Genomic DNA, 21,459 nt, shown 5'->3' on the forward strand with positions numbered 1-21,459 from the left:
TAGGTAGTTAGGATCTCTTTATACAGCTTTATAAGCCCTGTAAGCAGCAAAAATGGCAGTGGTTGAGCTGAAGACTCAGTTTAGCTAGGTTTCTGATTAAGAGAAGGAAGATAATCTGGATATTACAGGGGAAGGGCTGGTCTTATTAATAGGTAGAGAGAGGCATCCCCTCAGGCAGCAGGTGTTGGGGATTGACAGTATGGTATAGGAATGGGAGTTTGGGGTTTCTTGGACAACAATTCTCACAATGCTTTAACTGACTTAATATAATCAATGTGTGTCATCAAGTTAATTCAGACTTGTGTCAGCCCCCTTTCTTCTCCAGAGTTTTCTAAATAGCAAGTACACAGAAGTGGTTTAGCATTCCCTTCTTCTGGGGATATCCTGGGACTGCGCAGCTTGCCCAAGGCCACACAGGCTGGCTGTTCTGGGATGCACAATAGGGAACTGAACTCCCAAACTCTGGCTCCACAGCCAGAGGCCTAACTCATTGAGCTGTCCTACTGGACTTACACACAACTAAATGTGGCCTACCTGGGAGAAAAAGCTTAAACCGGAAAGCTTTACAGTTTAGCTAGGCCCAGCTTCCGGTTCAGAGTTTTACAGATACCATGGATGACCAGAAGACACAAACAAGCAGGTCCTAGATCAAATCAAGCCTGAGCTTTCTCTAGAAGTAGTACTGATTTCCACTGATACACTTTATCATATTGTTCTATGCTGATACGGTGATTTCTGGTGCACACAGGAAGTAGGCATGAAAAAGACATGGTAGAAATTTTCCTATCAAACAAAGAAACACTATTGTAGAAAAGTTTTCCATTCAGCTAGAAATATAATTTATGCCACATTTTTTCCAACCACACTCAGGTTATGTTGATCATTTAACCAATCCTCTGGAAAGATGGCATCCCCAGTACTGGTATCACTCTTTAGGAACTACCAAAAAGAGTGGGTGAATAAGAGAGTTTGTTGTTGTTGTTGTCTTGACTTATATACCACCCAAAAATACCAGAGTATTCTCTGGGCAGTTTACAATGCAAGCAACACTTTGCCTTGCAGTGAGCTGAGTACTCATTTTACAAACCTCTGAGGGCTGAATCAACCATGAGGATCCAACTCACATTAAGCTGCAAAGCCAATGATTGGGGAAGTTTCATGATTCCTCCAAGTGTTTCCTTTTCATCAAAAAGCACTGTGGAAGCCAGTGAACCATTTGGGGGGGGGGGGTAGAGAGGAGCTGCTTAACATTGGCCTTTCCCACCATTCTTTCTCTGTATGACTCCACATCTAATTCTCCTCAGACAACTTTTGGAGGATGGTTCTTCTGAGGAAGCAGGTGGCAGGTTTCTAGTCTCCCATGTATCTTTGGCTGTTGTGAAATGAAAGATAGGAGGAACATTCACAAAATAGTCTGCCATGAGTAGCCTGACATTACGACTTATGGCTGCCACTCATGAATTCTGCAGACTTTCTCAAGGTGCTGAGTTTGACATGCTGGCTGATGCATGCTAAGAAGAAATAAATAACATTTTCAAAAGCCAGATGAAACCCGGGCATGCCAGAACTGGCAGTTCTCCTCCCTGCTATCCTTCAAATAATGTAAGGATTTAAGTTAAGCCATTAAGCTCTACAGGCTCTCTGTTTTAGTGCTGTAATGCCTTCCTTGCTCTAAAGTACAACAGAAACAAGAACTTTCGGGACCTTGGGGCACTTGCAAAATGAGTATCCTACATAACATAGGCTTTAAGTCTGTATGTATTACTTACCAGTCTGAAATACTTAGAGGAAACTGGGGGGCGGGGGGGGGGGGGAACATGCACACTAGCTACTGATAGAAGGTTTTCCAGGCCAAATTGGGGAGGAAAACATCCCAACCTCTAATTCCCCAGTATAAAGCCTCCAGGAGATTTATCATGGGATTAACTAAAAATATACTTGTGCATTTTTAATAGATCATCTCTCTGCCATTGTTTGCTCAAAATACATATCTGTTGGTTATAACAAATGCCCCTCTTGGCCAATGTTCATATTATTCATTTGCTACTCATGCTTACTCCTAAGAGTTTCTACTTTGTGTTGCTCTTTGTAAGGAGTAACATTTATACCTGGTTCCCATATTACCTGGGCTGTACAGCTTGGCCATGGAAGGCGACTGTCCCTAGAAGCATACGGTATGCTGTGGGACAGGAGATTTTATTCTTTTGAAACAGACTTCAGGGTTTATCAGTCAAAAGCAGGAGTAGGAGAAGTGGAGCATCTCCTCCGCCACAGTTTGATTCCCGAACACCTTCTTGTAAAAGTTGTGATGATCACATCACTCACACATATGTCAGCAAGGCTTCCCCTGCACATAATGGATTCTTATGTGATTGGCCTACATAACAAGCTACCTGTCCTCAGAACATGGTACTAAGTCCTCTGTGAACTGAACACTAACCTGCACTGGTTAATCTCTAACCTTGAACAGAGTTGGTGCAGTAGATGAACTCTGAACAGGAAGCTGCATGGTCAGATTTCACTCAGATCACTGGTCAAAGGCTCTTCTTGGGTCATTCATCCCTGCCATCAGCAACGTGCTGCTAATAAGGCTGATTTATGTTACAGAGTTTTTGTTGAGGATCACAGAAATGGCATGGGCTGTAGTGCAAAATAAAATAAAATAAAATAAAATCCTCACACTCTGCCCTAAATATGATAGTTCAGAGTTTCTTATTATATGTAGAGCAGACCTGCACTTTACAGTTTACGGTTACAGCAGTTTGATGTCACCTTTAGGTGTCAAAACATCATCCTGTAGAAACTTGGGACTTGTAGTTTGGTGAGATTTTCTCCTACAATGCAGAGGAGAGCATAGAGTCTTCATCACGCATCTGATAAGATGGGTTTTATGGCCAATGAAACTTGCTGGTCTTCTAGGTGCCACAAAACTGGTTTGGTTTGGTTTCTTGCTGCAACAGATTAACACAGTTACTAACTTTGGTGTAGAGTACTACACTTTTCTTCCCTGTGTGTTGGGACATGCTCATAAGCATAGCATCGGGATAAGGTTAAAGTCTTTCTAGGGACTGAATGTTTTAAACATACACATATGGAGCAGGGGGCGGGGAAAGGAAATAAAACAATAACAGAACATCACAAGACTTCAATGAAACCATGAGAACTGCCCAGATCCCAAACAAGTCAGACTCAACAGAGCTCTGTTGACTTTGGAATTATGCCCGTTTATGTTCAATACTGTAATGTGATTTCACACTTCCGTGTATGTGTGTGTGTGTGTCCTCTCTCCATTGGAAATATACTGGGGCAATCAATCATTTTCTTCCCCATTTGGCAAACACAATTTGCAGCATTCCTTCTGTGCTTCACAAAGATATACAATGAACAAGCATATAGGGTGACTCATGGAGAATGAAAACACTTACCTGCAAATAAATTGTCTTATTTCTCAAGCTGCTTATCATGTACACTTCCCTGTGTGTAGCACACAGAAGCTGTTTCCACATGTTGTTCATTTCTGTGCTAAGGACAATTCTAAGGGTTATCTACAGTAACCTCATTTCAGTATGTATTCACATACAAGCCAGGAAGGAGCATTACGAATTTATCTGGCAAAAATGCTCATATTTGTTCCATTTGGGTTCTTTCGGGGAGTGCCTCTTTCATTTTCATGTTTTTTCATGCACCAGTCCTTTTGTTTTACATGAAAGGGGCTACCTCTTTTTAGTCATTTTGTTTCTTTTTTTAAAAAAATTGTGTTTTCTGATACTAAATCCAAAAAAAGCCCATAAATGACTACAAAAACACACCAAAAAACAAAACAGAACAAACAAACAGAAACAGAGAAAAGGCACAATGAATCAATCTACTCCAAAAGCAGGCAATAGTACAACTGACAAAAGCCACCAAAACAAAGCAGGTCCCCTCAAAACCTTCTAAAATATACACCTTTACAGAATAAATACACAGCAAACTAATAAAATAATTTACAAAAAAAATCAACCAAACAGGGAAAGCTTTCTCTCCCTACACACGGGGGGGGGGGGGGGAGGAATAAAACAAAGCACATAGACACAGCTACCTCTCTGAAAAACCAAGAAAAGCAAGAGAGAGAGAGAGAGAGAGAGAGAGAGAGAGAGAGAGAGAGAGAGAGAGAGACACACACACACACACACACACACACACACACACACACACACACACACACACACACACACGTATTCATTTCTGTTTTTATAGTCCAGTGGACAGCAATAAAAGTAATATAATAAATCATGGGTGGGAGGAGGAAGCAAAAAATAATAATTCTAAGGAGTTACACAGGTATGGGCAGGGTTCTTGGTAGCAGCAGCAAAAATAATCCAAAGGAATGGGAAAAAAATCTTGTCAAAAATCAAGCAGGGGGAAAAAAAGGAAAGGATCCAAGATGAAGGGCATCTTACAGACTCACAAGAAATGACTGAAGCACATAATCAACACACTTCACTGAGTTCCAGCCAATCCAGGCCCTCTTACAGATTCAAATTCTCTGCTCCTTCTTTTCTGATTGGCTGTGAACTGCAGCCCTCACTATGCAATTCAATGAAAAAAAATCCTGGGCCATTTAACAGACATAAAGTGAAGAAAGGTTAGAAAAAGACAGGGAAAAATGAAAAAATAAAACTTTTGTGCACTCCACTTTTTTCAATGTGAATCACTCAATTTGGAGGCTCCATTTCAGGATTCAACAAAATAATGCAATTAAAAAAAAAAACCCTTATTGCATGTGTTTTTCCAATTATTAAAACAAAGGAGAGGGGCTTCCATTATTCTCCAGCCTCAGTAGGTTTCCTCATTTTGCTGGCATGGGCAGCCCAGAACCGCTCTCCAGCCCAACACTATTCCACTACTTTTTCTTTGAGTTCCTCATCCGACAGCTTCAATGTAGTATTTTAATTTCCTCAGTATCCCAGTGCAGCATTGCTCCAAGGTAATGTGGAAAATTAAAATGGCAGCACCTCTTCAACATCAAAGCATTATGGGAAATGTAAATAGTGGCTCTCAGCCGCTTTCCATTGATCACAGTACAGCTGCATTTGCCCATGGCTAACACCAGGTAAATGCGCCACCATATAAACCTACCACTGTAAGTGCCAGAAGACACACTGCTGAGGATTCCCCAGACCTAGAATCAGGCTGGGAATATGTGCAACTGGCCCTTCAACAGGCTCGTGAACAAAGCTTAGAATGTTTTCTTCTAAACATAATGTGTTACTTGTTAATTCTTGTTACTTGAGCAGCATAGTAATACTATTACTTTTTGTTTTACCAAAGATACATTATAAAAACAGAAAAATAATGAAAACTGGTTAAACAGAAACAAACACACTACTCCCACTCCTGCAATGTATTTTAGAAGTGATGGGTAAATGTTACTTGTTCCATTAAAAATGAATGGAATAACATTGCAGTTTATGTTAGTTTGCAAAAATAGCATTGCTTCTTATGCAAAAAAGTAATGTAGTACAGGAAACGTAACTACTGTAACTTCAGCTGCTGAGAACTGTGTTTTTGGACTACAGATCTCAGAATTCCCCAGGAATTATGGCCAAAATTTTGTACAATTCTTTTTGTTAACACATGAATTCCTAACTCTTCTTGAGGATCACAGGCCTTAAAAATCCTTCTGGAAAATTATATTCTGTGGGTTTCCAGTCCCTCCATGGGCAAGGGGAACATCAGCCCATGGGACTGATCATCACCACACAGAGGAGTAGCAGGTGCAGATAACACCTGCTACTCCTTTTTATTCCCTAACTATGAACAGGAGACAGGGTGATCTCCAAAGGATCTTTCTATTCCAGTTGACTTCCATGTCCTATCAGGGTAGTTTAGCTTCACCCCCTGCTGTTTAAGTCCATTTCCCTCAGAGTGGTTCATATCATCCCTGGTCTTTTCAGTGCTGTGGCTCATTTTCCTGTTCTTCCTCAACTTAGAGATCCCACTCAAGTTGGCAAAGTCTCTTAAACTGCCATTGCTGCCACAGGTGCGGCAACTGGGTAAATGTAGATGTTAAGCACAACCAAAGTGGACCCAGATTGCCTCTGGCAAGTGTAGAAGGCCTCACACCCAGTTGCAGCGAGACTGTTGGGTGTTGGGCCTGAGAGGAGGGCACACCTTGTCATAGTCTATGTAGGCAAAGTAGGAGAGAACCTTTAGGTACCACAATATCTTGGGACAATCCACTGCATCTTTTCCCTCTCTTCCCCACTGATCTCTTTCCACCGACTTTTGATTCCTTTCATTTTATAGTTTTCCCTGCTTCCCAAAAATTCACCAGCTTTCCTGCCATCTGTTGCTTTTGATTCCTGTGTCAACACAGCCATTGATGTGACCCCCTGAGGAAGGATATGGGCCATCACAGTTACAGCCCCTGTGAAAAAAGCAACTCCTGGTCTCTTTCAGTCATAGGCCCATCATGCTGCCCCTCAACAGGTGCTGTGCAAGGTTTTGGAAGATGCTAAAGTCAATGTGAAGTAGGGCTCTGGGCCAATGTCTACCCTGCCACACATATATTTCTCAATACTTTGTCCTACTCTTCACTCGTCTATATAAGAATTATGGGCCTGTTTGAAAGCTCTAATGTGAGGAACACATTCTGTGTATATTCTTTGTCAAGCAAAGCTTGCTGGCATTTCTCCCTTTTGGAGAGGAATGTAAGATAACATGCAGAAAGTACTTCTAGATGTTTCTGGGTGGAGTTGTCATTCCATTTGCCACTCTTCCCATGTCCCACTTCACATGTCCTCTGAGAATCTCCCCCCCCCCCCGTGTTCTAGTGGCTTTTGGGGAAGTATGAGTAAAACTGGAACTCTGGGTAAGGGACTTGGCAATCCCCTGTACACAAATGAAAGTACTTTCAGCTCAGAGATAGGGCCCCTTACATCTAAGTGATTTAAATCATATTAGTTTCACATTAATCAGGTGAGTGCACACTGAAAATGGAAAGCAAATATTGGCTCCATTGTTATCTTTCCTGTCTGAACAGCCCACATGTTATTTCTGATTCTTGCCTAAGAGTTTGTAACTACACATATGAACTGTTGTATGTGAAAAAGAATAAGAGCACATGTTTTTGATCTTTGAAACCTGTGCTTGTTATTTAGCAATGATTAGGTATCTATACATAAAAATATTTCATGATTTCATTTGAATTATCTCTTCCTCTTGACTGTTCCTGTGATTATTCATAAAAATTGCTAACAGGAACGAATATGATAAGAATATGAGACTTATAGAGAGATGCATTGAGAAAGGCTTTACTTCGCCTATCATACAATACTTTTCTGTAACATTCTGGTGCAAATATATGTTTGTTCAAATCAGAAGTATTGTGGGTGGAGACAAGGGCTAATATCAGGGGGAAATGCAAAGATCTATTTCTGTTGTCAAAGGAAAAGAAAAGCCTAGATGGATGACGAGAGAAACTCTCAAAATAGTTAATGGAAGACAAGATGCAAAAATAAAAGCTTACAAAAATAGGGTTGGTATCCTAACTGCAACTTTTCAGTGATTGTCACATAGAGGCTAAGGGAACTATTACAATGGTCAGTATGAAGACATGGAAGAGAACAACAAAAGAGAAAATGGTCAAATCAAACTGAATCTCTAGGAGCAAAAATTATGAAAATTAGACTATTGTACATGAGTGATATCATAAGAAGACAAGACTTACTCAATAGGACAAGAATGCTGTGAAAAATTGAAGGCAGTAGGAAAAGAGGAATACCATAAGATAGTTTGACTAAAGAAAGGAATCCACAGCCATGAATTTGCAAGACCTGAGAAGAATTGTTAATTATATGATCTTTTAGAGGTCACTAATTCATAGGATTGCTATCAGTCAAAAACAATTTAATATTATATATTATATTCTTGACTGACTGCTGTTGTCACCCCTTCAAATATTAGTGGAAATTCATCAGGGCAGAATTTGCCTACATGTGTGGTACTGTACTGTATAATGAAGATGATTATAACCATGCTGACAACAGCAAATTAAAAAGAAACAGTGGAAATAGCAAGCTTTGGAGTATGATTTTTCTTCTGCTCTAGACCAGAAATCCTACTTTACCATGAGCAAACAGAGACTCCATAAGGACAATCTAGAATATTTCAGCGGGAAAATGTCTCACTGCTATTGAGATAGATAGCTATATAGTTAGGTAGCGCATCGTCCACACAGGAGGAAAGGACTCTGACTCTGCTGTTTTGGGGGTGGTGGTTCCCAAAACAGCAATGGATACCCATTCTTAGCAACCCATGTAGATGACAGAAAAAGCTGCTAATGGATCCACACAAAAGTATGAACATTTCATTTTAAGGGTCAGCTCCTTAAATATTCATCAGTTTATGGCTAAAACTTTGAGCAGTGACTAGAATCTCTGTGGCTTTTGGTCATACTCTGAAATAGTACTACCTTTCACAAAGTGACACCATGCAAGGGAAAACCCCAGGAGCTGACTCCTTTTTTTTCCCCACCAGTTAACCACTTTCTCAAAGCAATCATCAGGGCTGTTTTTCAACAAGTATGCATGATAGTGAGCATAAGAGGGTATCTTGCACAACATTTTGACTGCCATCTTTGTGGTGTCAACATTCAGGCTGTCCTTTGCTGTGTAAAGCTTGGCATCCCTTTTCCTGCTGGCAGTGCAGGCACAATGATGTGCAACAATATCAGGACATTTCCTGACATTTTGAACTGTGGATACAGAAGCGCAACATTCCACATTGACAAACTGGATTTTTAAAAATGAATTGAACATTCTTAGAATGCACGTTGTTTTCTGATGTCATGATCTATGTTGAAAATTGTTTAAAACTATGTTCTGCATGATGCAGAAATCTAAGAGACATGTTTGATGCTGTGTTCAGTTTCTAGCCAAATTTTGCTGGAGAAAGGAGGCCCTTACAACACTTGATGTACTAGAGTAAGCAAGGTGGGGATGGTTCAGTACTGTATAACAAAGATCAAAACAACATTAGCATGAATCATTAAGACTGTTTATTGAATAAACCCCAGAGATTTATCATCCAAAGTGCTTCATTTAAACTACAAACAACGTCTTGCGCAATGATTGGCTTTAAATCTTCGGAATGTGCATATCCAAGGGGAAATAATAGGAACGACTGCTGCATAAACAGAGAACTAAAGATCAAAGGTCACTTTCAAGACTCTTCCTGAACTAGATTAATCTTCTTGGCATAGCTGGTTTTCATTACATCCTGGCCATGTTGCAGTAAATAATAATTTGTGTGCTTATATACAAGCAAATACTCCTAATTACTTTGTATAAATGCTGTAAATCAACATGGGTCACATTGCATTTACACATTTGTACTTAGGATATATATATATGAGCTAGAATAGCAATGGGGAATGGGTAGCCCTCCAGATGTTGTGGGATACAATTCCCATTAGCCTTAGCCATCAAAGCCAATGGTGAAGAATGAGAAGAACTGGAGGCCAACTACATTTGTAGGCTTGCACATTTCTCACCCTTGTTACTAGAATGCAGATGGTTATGCACATTTGAACACATTCACTACTCAAAGCACATTCTCCATGTTACAATGTGCATTTGAATGCACACCAAAATTATGCTCAGTTTCCTAAACTAGGGGAGCCATAGATTTCCTTAGTTTGTTCAAGGATAAGGCCTTTCCTAGCTGCATACTGTAACACAATTGACCATCTTCGGGGACTGTTTTTAGATTTCCTCTGGATGACTATTGCATTTCCTTCAGGGGCTAAAGAGATGAAACCAATGTCTTTCTGCCCAAGAATTTTTGACTGGAAATTTCTGTTTCAAATTGAATAGTGCCAGTTTGGTAAAGATGAATGGTAGACAATGAGGGTTTGTACCAGAGTGCCATAGGGATGACTGCCCCTTCTCATTGCAACTCCCCCACATTCCTTCCCACAGATTAAGTGTCACTGGGGCAGGGGGGGGGGGCTACAGCTCTCAGAATAGCCATAAAGTAACTTGTGCATGTGCTGTCCATCCAAACCTTCTTGGAATGAAGGAACCGGAAACTCTATGAAGCAGATCTTTTTGTGGCAGCAAAAGAAAGGAAACACACAAGCAACCAACTGGATTTAATCCCATGGCATTTTGTCTGTTTCCACTGAGGAGCAATCTGCAATGCATTGCCTACCATGGACCAGGTAAATCTTAATCTTATTCAGTCTCCTCAAAATATGTAAGACATGGCCTGCTGTAGGCACAACACCCAAAATGCCGCATCAAATTACCTCCACACTGGTAGAACACTGCACTTTTTGCAGGAGTGTTACACATAAAGGAAAGCCTTGGCACTGTTACTGATTGCTGTTTGGAGGTGCAAAAGACCACTGCCTACTTCTGTGCAACAAACAATATCCAGGATGCATCCATGAAATATGAAGCAGTGGGAGGTTCCATTAATGTGTACCCTCTAGGGGATGGAACTGTATACCTGCCTCCTTAGGTCATTTCTATGTGCAATTTTTCCTTGCCACACGTCCTTTCCACGTACCTTGGCCATGGCCTGAATCCAGACCCATCTCCTTATCTGCATCAGCTTTCCTCTCTCCCCTGCCCAATTATGTAGGGCAATGCATTTCCAGTAAATAGTTCATTTCCCCTCCTAATACTACTCTGTACTGAACAGCCTATGCCAGAGGCAAATTACTCTAGCCAAAGAAGGATGCGCCCTTCAGTATTCTGCTAATTGAGTGAAGGGGCAAATGATCTATAGGAAAAAGTTGCATCATTAACTTAATTGAGGGCAAAGCCTAATTAGAGGGGAAACGAAGTAGACAGAGCCAGAGACGCAGCAGGCCTTCACGTGAGATGTCAACAAACAGACATTGTAACTAAAACCAGACAGCAACGGCACTGCTTCATTTACATTGTCAGTTTCAATGCAAGAAAACATTCACTCAGAGAAAGAGAGAGATAGAGTCACATTTGGGGAAATGGGCAATGCAAAGTATTTAAGGAAATCAGGTCATTCAGCTTCATATTTTCAAAGAAAAGAGAGGAACATTTTCTGATGCTAATTAAAAAATATTTTCTACCTAAGGGGACTGAGGTCTGCTCAAACTGAGTGCAACTTTGGATTCCTGAAGACACGCAAGACTTGGATAATGCAATCTACTTAAAAGCAAAACACACCAGGACCTCAGCATGACAGCTTGGAAGGGTCTATATAACTCAGCTTGGTAAAGCACATGCATTCCAGGCAGAACCTCTCGGGTTTCATCAACAGTGAAAATATCTGGAAAGGTTTCCTCTGTGTAATGTTTCTAGAGCTAGATAAATCAGTCTAGGCTAGAAAAACATATCTGAAAGTGTAGGCCTCTTGAGGTCCCGGTAATGATGAACATATACAATAAAGGAAGTTGGACTCCTAAGTTTCAAAGCATCTGAAGGGCACCACACTGGGAGACAGTGTATCAAGAGGCCTTCAAGAATGTGGTGGCCGTCTAGCCCTGTTCCATAGATACCAACATAGAGATTGTTCATTCCCTTCTGTTGATGCACAATTGGTATTAGACTGAAGAGGCCCACGTATGTACAGATACATGTGCAAAGGGTTGCTCTATCCATTGGCATGAGAACCCCGGAACATGGCTGAAATACCATGGACATGCAAATATATTCTTGAATTTCCTTTCATACGTTTGCTACCTATGTCTCAAGAGGACTTGTAAGCTAGCTTTATCAGTTCTTCATTCCAATATCACAGCCCAAAAGTCTCACTGATCATGCATGCTTTTATAGAGATTGAGACTGTTTGAAGTTCTCTGTACACACTCATGTTTACTTTGTGAAGTGGAAGGATAGTAGTTTCAGAGAAATTATGGCAAAAATGCATACTCGTATAATCCCTTTTGCTGGCAAAATCCATTTAGAAAAAAATGAGGAAAACACAAGCTACAGTGCTAGGGTCCAACATATAGAAGTATTACTGCATTATCAAACAATCATCATTATATTTTGGATTTGTTTTATTTTAGGTCTTTCAACTGATTCCATTTCTGAAATGTGAATTAATCATGCACAATATAATTGATTAATGGTTTAATAATGAAATTTAAGTACATTTGCTAAACTGGGCTCTTAACATAGATGTCCTTTTGAGATACTGAAGGATGGAGAGAATATTATTAAACTGTAAGTTAACACTCACTGTTATGAAGAATGAACACTGTTAAAATTATGTTTTTAATTTCCTAGTGCAATAATAGACAACCGAAACAACACCTAGAGATAAATTAATGTTCCCTTTGATAAGTTTGGAACCCTATCAGTTAAAATTTGCCCCTTCTGATTCATAATACCTGTCTACTCAGAAATACAGTAAATCTAATTAATTTCAAGGAGGTTTACTCCAAGTGGGTGTAGGAGTGCTCCATTTTCAAGATTGTTTAACAGTTTAACCAATTAAAAGCAGTCCTTGTTTTGTGCATTTCTGGGCATCTGGGGCAAATGGCTCTATGTTGGGGAGGTACACAGAGCCATGATTTTTAGGAACATAGAATATTTGCATCAAGTATGCACCAAGTATACTTTTAAAAAAAATCTTGTTCCCTTCCCCACTCCCAGTTTTTAAAAGCTGCTGCTGCTAACTCTTTTGTCCTGCCAGTTGAGGAACGTGTGTCCTTTGTACAAGAAGTTGGAGAGGGGATACTGAATGACATTATACCAAGCAGCCAATGTCCTTCCTTGCATTTGATACTTGAATATAAGGTACTTGTGTTGTCTGATGATGGCACACCAAAACAACAACAATATGTTATGTAGTCTATGAGATAGTTGTGTTGTAGTTCAGGAGTGCTGGCACCAGTGCACTAACAAGAAACTAAGGGGAAGAAAAATTGTAATGTGCTAAAACTGAAGATCTAAACATATTACTCATAACCAATAGAACACCAGCAACCAACACACACACACACACACACACACACACACCCCTAAATACTTTTTCAAAATACAGAATTTGACAATCAAGAGACCAGGACCTAGATGATAAGCTATTGCCATTATATAGAATGCTACCAATATCTCCCACCACCATCTAGAAGCTAAGCAAAATGCCACAAAAAGTGGCCACAATGGAATATACCATCCAGTGCCCTCATTCACAGACTCACCCTAAGGACGAGAATGTACAGGACAGACCCTTGGGCTTCATGGGGGAGGGTGATGCTGTCAATCTCCTTCTCTGTTGTTGTAATCTCAGACATTTCAGTGTTTTTCCTATAAGGTATTGCTATTTTGTCTTCTTTTACCTAGAAACGTTAACCCTAGAATCCTGTATTTTATCAGAGTGATTTGTGAGGCAGGTAATCACCATACCATGCCCAGCCAAGGTTTTTTGCTTTAATCTTTGACAGACATGAGTCAGCTGAAATATCACCAATTCAGAGGGTGACTACATGGTCATTTAGCCCCATTTGGTCCGCTGTGGGGGTCGGCTGTTTTCCCTTTTGCCAGTGATCAGACAACGCAATTGCTAGAGCAAATTAGCCCACCCTCAGAACATTCCTGCCTGCACCTTCCTGGGTCCCTGTCAGAGGCTACTCTTTTTTTAGTGGCAAGTAATATTACTCTGTTTTGGTTCATTTCTAGCATATGCAATTGCTGGGACTGAACCAAAATGCAGCCCCCTACTTTTAATTTCCCAGCTGGTTTCAATTTCCCAATATCATTAGTGGCTTAAACAGCCAACTGAACTGTAAAGAAAGTGAGAGATTAGGGAACATGAGTTATGGCTCTTTCTGGAAAGTTCAGGCTTTTCTTTTAGTGTCTGGGAGCTGCTGGTTGGGAGATAGGTGCGGTCAGTTTCTGCCAATAATGAAATGGGAGTGGCATCTGCAGTTTATCTTTTGAGCAAAGACTTTAAAACCAAGTTGGTTTGTTCCCTGGTACTGTACTAATTGGAGAATGACTTCAGCTGTGTGTAGGGAGGGGACAGAAAATTCTCTGGTCTTCATGAACTTGGAGGGAACTTGAAAACTGATTGCCAGACCATCTTGTAAAATCTGGAATGTGGTGTTTAAGGTATATAGTTTAGAAATTAGTGGGCTTCGGAGACACTATGCTCTCTTGGTGTCCTGTTATGCCATGCCAGGAGGGATGCACTTTGTGCATGCTCCAAGACCATCTTGAAGCTATCTTAGTGTCTAAGTGTTAGGAAATTTAGGTAGCTTTCTTATTTTCTCATGTGTTTCTCTCTGTTGCTTCAGCTTCAAATTTTTCATTATTTGTTCCAAATACTTTTGATGCCTTTTTGAAACTTTTACCTTTTGGTCTTTTTCACTATCTGTAATAAAGTACAAAATTTCTTCACTCAATTGTCTGGGGTTTTGGCCAAGAGGGTTTGTGGTCTTGTCTTGCCTTGACCAGCTATTGGGAGCTTGTAGCTTTAGGGGAACAGTTCTACTTTGCATAGTCTGAAGTGCTTAACCTTATGGGTTTTGGAACCCCTTGAAAGCATTGCTTGGTTGGGTCTTATTAGAAAGTTTGGAGGCACCTGTACCAGGCAGGATCTCTTAGCCATCATCATATTTTACTCTCTTGAGCTCACCCACTCCAGGATCAACAGCGTAGTGTGGCTGTGTGGTTACAGCTAAACTCCCTGAACTCTGTGGTCCATCACAATCCACTTAATAATAATGGAAAATTAGGAAGTTAAAAACTTCATTCCTCTGTTCCTCCATAGAACAGAGGGAGAAAGCAAAGTTGTTGTTGTTGTTTTGCTTTTGTTCAAAGTCAGTTAGGGCTGTGCTGAAGCACGCTACATTTTAGGGAATTTTTTTTTAATTGAAAGCTTCCTCCATTCATAGAATCCCTCCTTGAAACCAGCAGGGAGGATTTCATTAATGGGTTTAGAGGGTGGCACTTTGAAAGAAAGAAAAATGTGCAGAATCTCTGCCCCATTGACATGGTCATAACAACAAAAAAGAGAGGCAAAATCCCTTGGTAAGCTACTGAAAATCATCTGGACTTCTACCAATAGTTTTGCATCCACTGTGCACTCTCTTCTCCTGGAAATCTGGAAAAAGTATGCTAAGCATAACACAAAATGGTAAAATATTGAATGCCAAATGGCATAACTCACTGAAGACCAATTTGCCCATACGATTCTACAAAAAATGACTATCCATGCTATAATTTAACCTTTTATTACTAGGTATCACATATACTACCCCTATAAAAACAATCATAATCATTATATACTGTCAGATAGAGGCACTAACTCTCTAATTTTGACTTAGGGAGATCCTTTCCAGAGTGTTTTAGATATAAATTTCTCAGAAGTGCTTTACTTCTTATGGTAGAAACAAAAATAGCCAGAACTTATTTATTGATGTAGACCAATCCAGTTGCCTGCATTGTTGAACTCTCCATTTCCAAATGTACCACTAGACCACTGGTGATGTAGCAAAATCAGAACTTGGGAAAGGTACTAACTGGATGGTTCAGGGTGGCTGGTGAGATGGGGTTGGGCATTGTAATCCCCAAAAGGAACAATTCAACCTCTAGATAGAGTGATATCATGAAAATGTTCACCTTCATCAACACCATGGTTCTCTTCATGCCTGGCAAATGTACAAGTACATCATATAACAAAGATATTAGTGTTGTTTCCGTGGATGTTGTAGGAAGGCTTCCGGACCTTATATTATCCATTGTTGAATTTGCTATCTGGGAGTGTGTGTGGATCCTACACAACACTGCTGATGCTAATATTGACATACAGAGCCCTGGATATACGTAGTTGCTACATTACAGCAGAAGTACTGCCTGAGGTAAGTATTTAATATCTAAATACTTTATGTATCAAAAGCATGTGATATTTCAATTTTTTTTAAAAAAAGTATCAACACTTTTATTGTAACCAAGATAGAGAAGGAGAAGAAAAAGAAGAGTCCTGCTTCATCTTTTAACAACATTTGTAATTTGTAGAGAAAAGCTGAGTAGTTTCCACAAAAGCCTCAGAGGGGAAATGGCTCTAATAGTAGGTCAAACCTTCATTCACGCATTTGTAATAAAAGACTGACTGTAGCCTTTGAGATATGCTTCCAGTAACAGACAACAGCAATTGCAGAGCAAGACTAATAATAGGATTTAGCATAGATCCGCCACAGGAAGTGAAGAAATATGCTGTTGTTGTTTAGTCGTTAAGTCATGTCCGACTCTTCGTGACCCCATGGACCAGAGCACACCAGGCCCTCCTGTCTTCCACTGCCTCCCGGAGTTTGACCAAATTTATTGAAGAGATGTAGTGCCAAATAATTGGCCAGAGGCAACATTTTGCAGCAACGTCAACAATGACACTCTCCTTTTTAAGGGCTTTGATGGCAGCAACTGTGATCAAGAAAAAGAGAATGAGAGAGAGACACAGGGTGGGTGTGTTGGAAGAGGAGGCAGATTGAGGAACTGTTAATTCATAGAGTTTATCCCTCTTTTGGATGTGCCACAGTATCCTATTCTGGTCTTAAGAGCAATGATATGTTAAGGGTGGGTGGTAGGTTCTTTTATATGTCCTCTGAATCGCTCCCTATCTGAATTGTTTTTTAATTACAAGGTGGATGGCATTTCTTTTTTGGAACAAGTGGGTTCAAAGCAACTCTTTGATCTTGAACCCCTGCCAGAGTCTAAAGCTGAAAGGCCCTCCTGTTCAGCTAAAAAAAAAAAGGGGGGGGGAGAAAAGAAAATGGAAAGCCCCAAAGAAGAAGAAGAAGGAGACCTGCATTCACAAAGCCGGTCTAATTTGCAAAGGAATGTCAAAATTCCTGGCCCAGTTCAGGGCTTGGATGCATGTAGAGGTGACAGATATTTTCTAAACACAGAGTGGTCTATTTATTTTACTGTTGCTAGTTCATTTATCACTGTTCTTTAAGACTGCTTCACAGGGATACTGAAGAATCACAGCCATTCTTCCCTGTTTGGACTGGTGCAGACCCTTTCTGAGGGATGAGCATTTGGTCGTCGGATTTATTTGTGAATTACTTTGGTACCCTGTTTTTCAGCACTAGCTCTCAATGGCTAAACAGCAATGAAAACCCATCACAGAGATGTAATATAAGATCTTAAGGGATACCCGGTGCATAGATATGAGAGGAAGAGAAAGGAAAAGATTTGAGCCATACAGATCAGGATTTAGTCCCCCACAGCTGTATTGTGTTTTTGTATCGTACTGTGGACTGCCATAAAGGCAAACAAATGTATCCTAGATCAAATCAAGCCTGAACTATCTCTGGAGACAAAAATGTTGAAACTGAGGCTGTCCTGCTTCAGGAACATTATGAGAAGGCATGATTCTCTGTGAAAGACAACAATGCTGGGCAAGGTTGAAGGCAGCAGAAAAAGAGACCAAATATGAGATGGACTGAATCAGTAAAGGAAGCCACAGGCTTGATGGTTGTTGTGGGTTTTTCAGGCTCTTTGGACGTGTTCTGAAAGTTGTTCTTCCTAACATTTCGCCATTCTCTGTGGCCAGGGACGAGAGCATAGAAGCTCTTGTTGGAGTGCTGTCCCCAAGTAAGACTTCCAGAGAGGCACAGACCACTCCACTGCCAACACCTCCCAGGAAAGTGCATCAGGAGACAGGCACCCGGGAGCTGGAGTTAAGCCTACGGGGTCTGAGTATAGCTACTCAAACTGAGAGAGAATTGGTGGGAAGGTAAGAAAAGAGGCGGTCTTTGGCAGAGGCGGGAATGGCTGTTATAAATAGAGCGGACGACAATATCCCGGGTGGTTGGGAACTCATCTGGGTAGAAGACCCATGGGCGGGGAAATGGGAAAAGGGAAAAGTACCCAGGGAGGAGGCTGACTATCGCTGACGAAAGGGACTCCCTCAACGCCCATCTTATTGGGGTGAGTCCGAGGTGAGAGAGTGGAGGCGAAGACTGAGGGAGAAGGAGGCTGTGGCTCGAGAAGCAGAAGAACGTCGAGCATGGAAGGCAGAGGAGGCACGGAGGATGATGTGCCTCCAGGACCGTGGGAACAGCACACAGGTGAGAGAGACCCGGTATGGTGAGGGGATGAGGATGACGAGACCTCACCGCTATTAAGAGAAGATGGAGCTGAAGCTGATATGCCAGACCCTGACCCCTTCCTGTCAGGATCTTGGGATGTTAAATCATTGCACCCGTTTGATTCTGGTTGCTGTTGCAAGCCGCGTTGGTTACGCAAGAGAAGTTTCAACAATATTCCTATAAAGACGATTTACCTTTGTCTAAAGAAATAAACACCAGTTTGGATTTTAGTTCAAAAAGGACTCCTGTTTATTTAGGCAAAGGGAGAGGGCTGAACCTCGAACCTTCACACCGGCATCTTCAGAGGACAGCCCTCTGTGCTCCAGTGCAGTTTGTTTGGGAGTTGAGTATTTATGGCTTTGAGATCAGCTTTTGTCCTTTTCAGGAGATGGGTGATTATGGTGATCGGTGTGTTTTTGTTGTGGGTGTATTGTTGTGATAAGGAGGAGAGATTATCTGTCACTGTGATTGATGGGTGTCATTAGCCGGTCTATTGTGTGTAGTGATCACCGGTCCTTGTGGATGGGTAAAGTTCGTTGACCTTTTGCACGCTGTATTTTTCAGTGCTGGGAGCCAAGTTTTGCTGAGTTTCAAACTTTCTTCTTTCTTGTTGAAGTTCTGCCGATGCTCGTGGATTTCAATGGCTTCCCTGTGCAGTCTAACATAGTGATTGCTGGTGTTGTCCAGCATTTCAGTATTTTGAAATAGAATTTCATGTCCAGCTTGTTTTAGGGCATGTTCAGCTACTGCCGATTTTTCTGGTTGTTTTCATCTGCAGTGTCTCTCATGTTCTTTGATTCTGGTGTGGATGCTTCGTTTTGTGGTTCCAATATATACCTGGCCACAACTGCAAGGTTTGCTCCTGCAGTGGTGAGGGGGTCCCTTCTGTCCATATCAACACAAGCCCAGAAGTGATCAGCTATATGCCCAGAAATTCTGTTCAAGTTTGTGGTTCATTCCTGGAAGGTACAAACTGACCACTCTTGTAGCAAAAAGCAAATCCTATGTATTTCTTATTGATACCTCAGGGCTATAAACTCTTCTGTGGTATTCCTCCTCATTTATAGAATCTGGTCTTTCTGTACTTCACCTCAATAAAATCAAACCGCAAGGTGAATTGATTCATCACTGTATCAGTTTTGTAATTAAGTTTTGTAATTTGCCTTTGAGGTTGATGCGGAAACTTCAGGTGGTCCAGAATGCGGCAGCCAAGCTTCTTAGTGGGGTGAGAAAATATCAGCATATCACCCCCACTCTGGCTGCCTTGCACTGGTTGCCCATCCGTTTCCGCATTGACTTCAAAGTGTTAATGATTACATATAAATCCCTAAACGGTTTGGGACCTCAATATTTGGCAGATCGTCTTCTTCCACCTAGATCTACCCGAATCACCCAATCTAACCAGCAGGGACGGCTGAGGGGCCTAACGCTGAGGGAGGCCCGGAAAGAAAAAAACAAAAAACCGGGCCTTCTCGGCAGTCGCCCCTCAGCTGTGGAACACTCTCCTAACCGAAATTCGCCTGGCACCCTAGCTGAGTGTCTTCAAAAGCCAGTTAAAAACGTAACTATTCAAGCAGGCCTTCCCTCCAGTCAATTAAGTTGTTGTTGTTGTTGTTGTTTGCCATCTTGATAATGTATTGTTTTGGAATTAATCGTTATAATTGTAATTGTATTTTTTAATGATTTTATACATGTTTATATTGATGAGTTTTTATCTATGTAAGCCGCCCCGAGTAGACATTGTCTAGAGGGGCAGGGTAAAAATCTAATAAATAAATAAATAAAATAAATAAGAATCAAAAATTCAAAAGGGAAATATTCAGACAAAGTAGGTATTAGTATATGAAGAGTCTGAGGCAGCAATATTTCTAGTCTATGACCTCCATATGTGCCATATGACCCCTGTTGAGAATGGCTGCTTTAGGGGACACCATCTATTTTGCCTCCCCTGGCCTGTTTGAGACCTGTGGGAGGAGCTGTTCTTCAAAACCAGAAATGACGTCCAGCCACTTCCCCTTTTGAAGAGGGCACCACATTCCTAAAACAGGCCGGGATGGCTAGAAATGAGGTGAAATTGATCCCTGCTGTTCCCAGAAAGCACAAATGATTTTTTAAAGTCAAAATGATTTTTTTCAAGAATGGTATCATGGGTGGGGGAGGCTCTCAGGGGGAGAAATGGTAGCAGAAAGTTATGTGTTTTTGCCCCACAATGTTTCCCTGCTATGAATTCCTCATAGGAACTGTTGTTCTTGGGGGAGGGGATAGGACTGGGGCTATGTTACACTTCAGTGGCTTCTAAATGAATAATACAGTACAGTAGTGGGACCTGGGGTACTCCAAGTGTTTGTTATCTTGAGTCCTATCCAGGACAGCCAATGGTGAGAAACTCAATGAGTTCATTCTAATTTTTCCGTGTAAAATTATACAGATTGTCATTGCATAACCTGGACTGTCAGAAAGATAAACAAGTAGCTCCTAGAGCAAATCAAGCCAGAACTCTTTCTAGAGGCAAAAATGCTGAAACTTGCACTTTGAGCACATCATAAAAAGATAGCATTCTCTGTAAAAGACAATAATGCTAGGAAAACTTGGAGGCATCAGAAAAAGAGGAAGACCTAGATTGACTCCATAAAGCCACAGCTTTAAGTTTGCAAGAGCAGCAAACTGTTAATGATAGTACATTTTGGACATCACTCATTTTTTGGATCACCATATGTCAGAGGTTACGTGATGGCACATAACAACAGCAATTTTGATCACAAAAATGTTGTGCATCAAAAATTACTTTTAAGGAACTTTACCGCTAGATAAAATGTTCAATTACTGATGGAAATCCTATACATACACCGCATTCACCCAACAGCGGTGAATATAATTTCAACTTCCACCCACTCCAGGTTTTACTGGAAATTAGCAGCAGACTCTGGATTGCTATGTAAAGAAATACAGTAGCAAAAATGTAGGTCATAGTGAAGAACTAGAAACAAAAGCATGCATACAAAACACTGAACAGGAAATGGAGAGAGCAGAGAAAATGGAAGAATGCCACATTTCTTTTGTATTTGTTTTTTGTAGATCTTTGTTGCAGATTAAATCACAAAGCATATGTTTTGCCATATGCATTGTATTTAAAGTTTATTAGTGCAGTAATTCCAGACCTCAAGCTATGGCTTTTTAAGAGCCTATTGTGGTCTACAGGAAATAGCCCAGGACCCTGTGGCTCAATGTAAACTTGTACTCTTGTCAGTTTAGAAAGGGAGTATCTTTTCATTATTTGATTTTGTCCCAAATGGAAACTACAGAGGAATCCAGGGCATCTAAATCAACATAGGGAAATGGATATCATAGGGAGAGAGTCAACATCTGAATTGGCTGGGAAGGAAAGC

General features: G+C 40.9%; 1 long non-coding RNA gene across 2 annotated transcripts in view; it reads right to left on the reverse strand.

Annotated features, from left to right (window-relative positions):
* The window catches only part of LOC140705796 (uncharacterized), a 43,379-nt gene extending 23,297 nt beyond the window's left edge, over positions 1 to 20,082 (reverse strand). For both annotated transcript variants that reach the window (XR_012085316.2, XR_013544049.1), the window contains exon 1: positions 3,426 to 20,082. This is a non-coding gene — a long non-coding RNA (uncharacterized LOC140705796). The remainder of the gene's footprint in view (positions 1 to 3,425) is intronic.
* Positions 20,083 to 21,459: the final 1,377 nt, after the last annotated feature.

The sequence above is a fragment of the Pogona vitticeps genome, chromosome 3 (assembly GCF_051106095.1).
Source record: "Pogona vitticeps strain Pit_001003342236 chromosome 3, PviZW2.1, whole genome shotgun sequence".
NCBI classification, from domain to species: Eukaryota; Metazoa; Chordata; class Lepidosauria; order Squamata; family Agamidae; genus Pogona; species Pogona vitticeps.